The sequence below is a fragment of the Kogia breviceps genome, chromosome 18 (assembly GCF_026419965.1).
Source record: "Kogia breviceps isolate mKogBre1 chromosome 18, mKogBre1 haplotype 1, whole genome shotgun sequence".
Taxonomy (NCBI): domain Eukaryota; kingdom Metazoa; phylum Chordata; class Mammalia; order Artiodactyla; family Physeteridae; genus Kogia; species Kogia breviceps.
This window is the reverse complement of record NC_081327.1, coordinates 4,410,483-4,416,654: the sequence shown is the minus strand read 5'-3', so window position 1 is coordinate 4,416,654 and position 6,172 is coordinate 4,410,483. Positions and strand designations below refer to the sequence as shown.

General features: G+C 42.1%; 2 protein-coding genes across 3 annotated transcripts in view; both read right to left on the bottom strand.

The window, feature by feature from the left end:
• Window positions 1-6,172, bottom strand: part of LOC131744510 (zinc finger protein 665-like) — a 341,106-nt gene that overhangs the window by 47,593 nt on the left and 287,341 nt on the right. The window lies entirely within an intron of this gene.
• Window positions 1-6,172, bottom strand: part of LOC131744559 (zinc finger protein 836-like) — a 383,402-nt gene that overhangs the window by 120,428 nt on the left and 256,802 nt on the right. The gene's annotated exons all lie outside the window — the stretch shown is intronic.

Genomic DNA, 6,172 nt, shown 5'->3' with positions numbered 1-6,172 from the left:
ATTTTCTCCCACGTGGGCTCAACAGATCGAACTCATCAGTGAAGAGATGTCTTCATGAAGTATTTTTCATCCACGACATTTTAAGTTTAGGATTCTTTTCATTCGTGCTCCGTTCCACACCCGTGACAAAGTAATAATTCTGTTTCTCAGGTAGTAACTGAAAGAAGTAAGTTTATCATTCTCACCAGACAGGAAGTCCAGAGGGTGCCGTGTGGGGTGTGATAGGTCCTCTGCCCCTTCTACCGCCATGAGCACTTAAGTCTTCAGTGTCCTCATAGCAGCCTGGCTGCGGGATGACGAAGAAGGCTGAGAGGCATAAGCCTCTTCAATTTTAGGTTTTGTCTCATTTTCACGGAAGATTATTAGCCAGTTGCATTAAATGGCCACTGTAATTTTATAATATGGAATTTTAAATTTCATATTTCCCTCTTGAATAGAGAAAAAAAGTAAAGGGAAAAGGTGTCAGGGACAGATTATATCAAAAGACTTTATTCTTTATCGTGATAGGGTAATATTCCATGTAACACTGGGCTACTCTGCCTGATGTTCAAAATGTCAAGGAAAAGTTTTTAGAGCCCTTGTGTTTTCTTTTTTTTTTTTTTTTTTTTTTTTGCGGTATGCGGGCCTCTCACTGTTGTGGCCTCTCCCGTTGCGGAGCACAGGCTCCGGACGCGCAGGCTCAGCGGCCACGGCTCACGGGCTTAGTTGCTCCGCGGCACGTGGGATCCTCCCGGACCGGGGCACGAACCCGTTTCTCCTACATCGGCAGGCGGATTCTCAACCACTGCGCCACCAGGGAAGCCCGAGCCCTTGTGTTTTCTAACTCACAGATTTATTTCCTTTCTGCTGTGTCTGATTCTAAACACACTTAAATCATTCTCCAATTTGTTTTTATTTTTGGCTGTGCCCCGCAGCTTGCAGGATCTTAGTTCCCTGACCAGGGATTGAACCGGTGCCCTCACAGTGAAAGTGCCAAGTCCTAACCTCTGGACTGCCAGAGAATTCCCTCTCCAATTGTGATGTAGTTATTCTGATTCCAGTATCAGGGTAAGAAGTAAAGGAATCCATTTTGAGATTTTTTTTATCCATGCCATCCTACCTGAATGTGAGAAATATACAAAAGGCTTGTAGTTGGGAAATACTCTAATATCACCTCCAAATATATTTTAATATTAGACTCTATATAGTAATATAACTACTATATCATAACTCTGAGATGTGAAATATTGGGGAAGGAACATTAAATATTTTCCGTGAAGTACTAGAGGCTCAAATAGGATTTACTTGCTACTATACATAAAGTAGATAAGCAACAAGGATTTACCATATGGCATATGAAATTACATTCACTATCTTGGAATAGCCTACAATGGAGATTAATCTGAAAAAAATTTATATAACTAAAGCACTTTGTGGAACACCTGAAGCTCATACAATATTGTAAATCAGCTATCCTTCAATCAAAAAAAGAAGTGGAACTTCCCTGGTGGTCCAGTGGGTAAGACTCTGCGCTCGCAATGGAGGGGCCTGGGTTCAGTCCCTGGTCAGGGAACCAGATCCCACACGCATGCCTCAACTAAGAGTTCTCATGCCGCAACTAAAGATCCCACTTGTTGCAACTAAGATCTGGTGCAGCCAAAAGAAATAAATAAATGTTTTAAAATACGTAAATAAAAAAGAAGTATTTCCTTGAAAATACAGAATATATTCAATTGAGGGTAAGCCCTGAAAATGTTACCTTAACGTTACGCTGTTCTGGAAGACAGGAAATAATTCTTTTTTGTTGTTGTTACCATACTGTTTATTGAAAAATCGGAGTTTAAGGACTTCAAAATGTTAGTTTAGCCACAAATGATTATTTCGTGGGTGATTCATTCTCCTTTGAAAATGTAGATCTGATTTTACTAGTTAGAAGCTAAATATGATACACATATGTGTGCTACATTTCATCTTAATAATTAAAGTAATTTATAGATGAGCACAGGTGGACTGGGAACGTATTTGGTGATTAGTTTTGTGGCAACCTTTTGTACAGATTGTTACTTTTGGAAGGTTGTGGCTCCTAATATAAATTCTTTCTTAAATTACCATTTTCCTTTTTATTTGTAGTTTGCAGTAAAATATTATTGCTCCTTAAAATTCAAATCAACCAGTTTTGCCAAATAAGATGACAGTGAAAATTATGCAGTACTCGTCCGAATGACCAAATCCACATTTCTTAAAAATCACAATAACCCACCAGGCAATCCACATTTACATATCTACCCAAGGGATTTGTAAACATTTTCCACGTTAACACCTTGTAAAAGATTGTTGATAGAAGCGTTTTTTATTTTTGCTATTTTTTAAAATTTATTTATTTATTTTTGGCTGCGTTGGGTCTTTGTCGCTGCCTGTGGGCTTTCTCTAGTTGCAGCGAGCGGGGGCTACTCTTCGTTTCGGTGTGCGGGCTTCTCATTGTGGTGGCTTCTCGTTGCGGAGCACGGGCTCTAGGCCTGGGGGCTTCAGTAGCTGTGGCTCGTGGGCTCTAGAGCGCGGGCTCGGTAGTTGTGGCACACGGGCTTAGTTGCTCCGCGGCATGTGGGCTCTTCCCAGACTAGGTCTCGAACCCGTGTCCCCTGCATTGGCAGGTGGATTCCTAACCACTGCGCCACCAGGGAAGCCTGAAGCATTTTTTAAATAATAGCCAAAATGTGGAAAGAACCCAAATCTCCATTAAATGATGAATGTTTAAACAGACTGGAATGTTTCTCATCAGAAATAAAAGTTACAAAGCACTGATAAAAGCTAATCATGGATGACCCTTGAAAGCATTATGCCAAGTACAAGAAGGGAGATGTCCATATATTGTGTGACTTAATTTATATAGAATGCCTCATCTGTAGAGATGAAAGTAGCTAAATATTTGCTTGTGGCTCATTAAGAGGTGATAATGAATGATGGAAACGGTGTTGGATAGCATTGCAAACATACCAAATCCCACTGTATGGTGAGCGTGAAAACTGTATATTTTATTGTATGCAAACTATGCAATAAAAGAAACAAGCTAATATCTCCACGTTGAATTCAGAAAATTGTTCCGATTTACTAACCACGGCCTACAAGGTGTTGGAGAGAGGAGTTCCAGTTTCCATTGTACCAGTGGAAGGAAGACATGACGATAGGAACAATGGCAAGAAAGGGAGGAACTGAGAGATACATTTTTTAAAAATTGAAGTCTAGTTGATTTACAAAGTTGTGTCAATCTCTGCTGTACAGCAAAGTGACTCAGTTATACACATACAGACCGTCTTTTTAAAAAATATCCTTTCCGGGCTTCCCTGGTGGCACAGTGGTTGAGAGTCCGCCTGCCGATGCAGGGGACACGGGCTCGTGCCCCGGTCTGGGAGGATCCCACGTGCCGCGGAGCGGCTGGGCCCGTGAGTCGTGGCCGCTGCGCCTGCGCGTCAGGATATTGAATATAGTTCCCTGGGCTATACAGCAGGAACTTGTTGTTTATCCATTCTACATATAATAGTTTGCATCTGCTAACCCCAAACTCTCAGTCATCCCTCTCCCTCCCGACCCCCCCTTGGCAACCATAAGTCTGTTTTCTATCTCTATGAGTCTTTCTGTGAGAGAGACATTTTTAAGGTAAAATTGACAGACCGTGTTTCCAAAATGCCAGTGATAGGCACTTCCCTGGCAGTCCAGTGGTTAAGACTCGATGCTGCCAATGCAAGGGACGTGGGTTCAATTCCTGGTTTGGGAACTAAGATCCTACATACCATACAGACTGGCTAAAAAATAATAATCATAAAAATAAAATCCCAGTGATGCACTTGCACATTAGCAATAAGTCTCTTGCTACGCCACTGTGAGACTAGTTCATTATCTGGTACTATTCCAGTTCTCTCAATAAACTTGAAATGTGAGGAGATTCTGTCTTCATGGTTATAGAATTAATACATTGCATCTGTCATTTCTCTGTGTACATGCCACACAAATCTTAAAACAACCCCTTGGGTTTCCCTGGTGGCGCAGTGGTTGAGAGTCCGCCTGCCGATGCAGGGCACGCGGGTTCATGCCCCGGTCCGGGAGGATCCCACGTGCCGCGGAGCGGCTGGGCCCGTGAGCCATGGCCGCTGGGCCTGCGCATCCGGAGCCTGTGCTCCGCAACCGGAGAGGCCACAACACTAAGAGGCCCGCGTACCGCAAAAAAAAAAACACAAAAAACAAAAAAAACAACCCCTTGATTTATGCATCCTCCAGGCATTTCAGTGAAGTAAAATGGAAGAAATGCAAATGAAATAGATAAATTGGGCAAACTGTGTTTTAAAAAATAATAGTGAAATATATGACTCACAAAATAAGCTTCCTCAGGAAACTAAAAATAGAACTACCATTTGATCTAGGAATTCCACTCCTCGGTATATATCTGGAAATGATGGAAGCACTAGTTTGAAAAGATACATGCATCCCAATGTTCATAGCAGTATTATTTACAGTAGTCAGTATATGGGAGCAACCCAAGCGTCCATCAAGAAAAAGATGGATTAGGGCTTCCCTGGTGGTGCGGTGGTTAAGAATCCGCCTGCCAATGCAGGGGGACACGGGTTTGAGCCCTGGTCCGGAAAGATCCCACGTGCCACAGAGCAACTAAGCCCGTGCGCCACAACTGCAGAGCCTGTGCTCTAGAGATCCCGAGCCACAACTACTGAAGCCCGCGCCCCTAGAGCCTGTGCTCTGCAGCAAGAGAAGCCACTGCAATGAGAAGCCCACGCACCGCAACGAAGAGTAGCCCCCGGTCGCTGCAACTAGAGAAAGCCCGTGCGCAGCAATGAAGACCAAACGCAGCCAAAAATAAATAAATTTCTTTTCTTTTAAAGCCATAAAAAAAGGAAAAAGATGGATTAAAGAAATGGTATACATAACTACAATGAAATATTAACCAGCCACAAAGAAGAATGAAATTCTGCGATTTGCAGCACCATAGGTGGAGCATATTATGCTAAGTGAAATATGTCCGACAGAGAAAGACAAATACTACTTGATATCACTTACATGTGGAATCTAGAAAAGAAATGAATGTATATACTGAAATAGGACACACAGAAAACAAAGTAGGTTACCTGTGAAGGGAGGGAGGAGGGGAAGGGCAAGATAAGAGTATGGGATTGAGAGAGCCAAGCTATCAATACTTTGTATAAAACAGATAAGCAATATCTTAATATATAGCACAGCACAGGGGATCATAGCGATTATTTTGTAATAAGTTCTATAATCTATGAAAATTCTGAATCACTATGCTGTGCACGTGCAGTGAATGTCATATTGTAAATCAACCATAGTTCAATAAATAAATATGCATATGTATCATATAGGATTCACAAAATGGAATTTTATAAGTTGAGATATAATGCTTATTACTATAACAAAATTTTAATAGCCTTTCAAAAAGCGTCTTTTGAAAAATTATGATTCTTATTTATAATCTGATAAATACCTGCACACATTAATTTTCATGAAACAAGTGGAAAATATCCTAGGCAACTCATCTGAACAGTATTTCACAAGTATTTCTTTCTAACAGTCATATTGCACCATGAGATCTGTGTTGCATCAGGAAGCGGAATGTAACAAGTGTGGTTTTTTAAAAATTAATTAATTTATTTATGGCTGCGTCGGGTCTTTGTTACTGCTCAAGGGCTTTCTCTAGTTGCGGGGAGCGGGGGCTACTCCTCATTGAGGTGCGTGGCTTCCCGTTGCGGTGGCTTCTCTTGTTGCGGAGCACGGGCTCTAGGCACGTGGGCTTCAGTGGTTGTGGCACGTGGGCTCAGTAGTGGTGGCTCGCGGGGTCTAGAGCATAGGCTCAGCAGCTGTGGCACATAGACTTAGTTGCTCTGCGGCCTGTGGGATCTACCCAGACAGAGCTTAAACCCAAGTCCCCTGCATTGTAAGGCGGATTCTTCACCACCGAGCCACCAGGGAAGCCCTACCTGGAACCTTTTATCTCATATATATTTTCAATTCACTTAGACACGCCAGCAAACTGCTGGCAAAAACAGCTTTCTATTGACACCATTCTCGACTCGTTAGGAGGAAACATCTTAGTTTCCGATTTAACTGGCCCAAGCCACGGTAAGCTTTTGCCTTAAAACTGTAGCAAACAGTCAATTAAAACAAGCAGTTT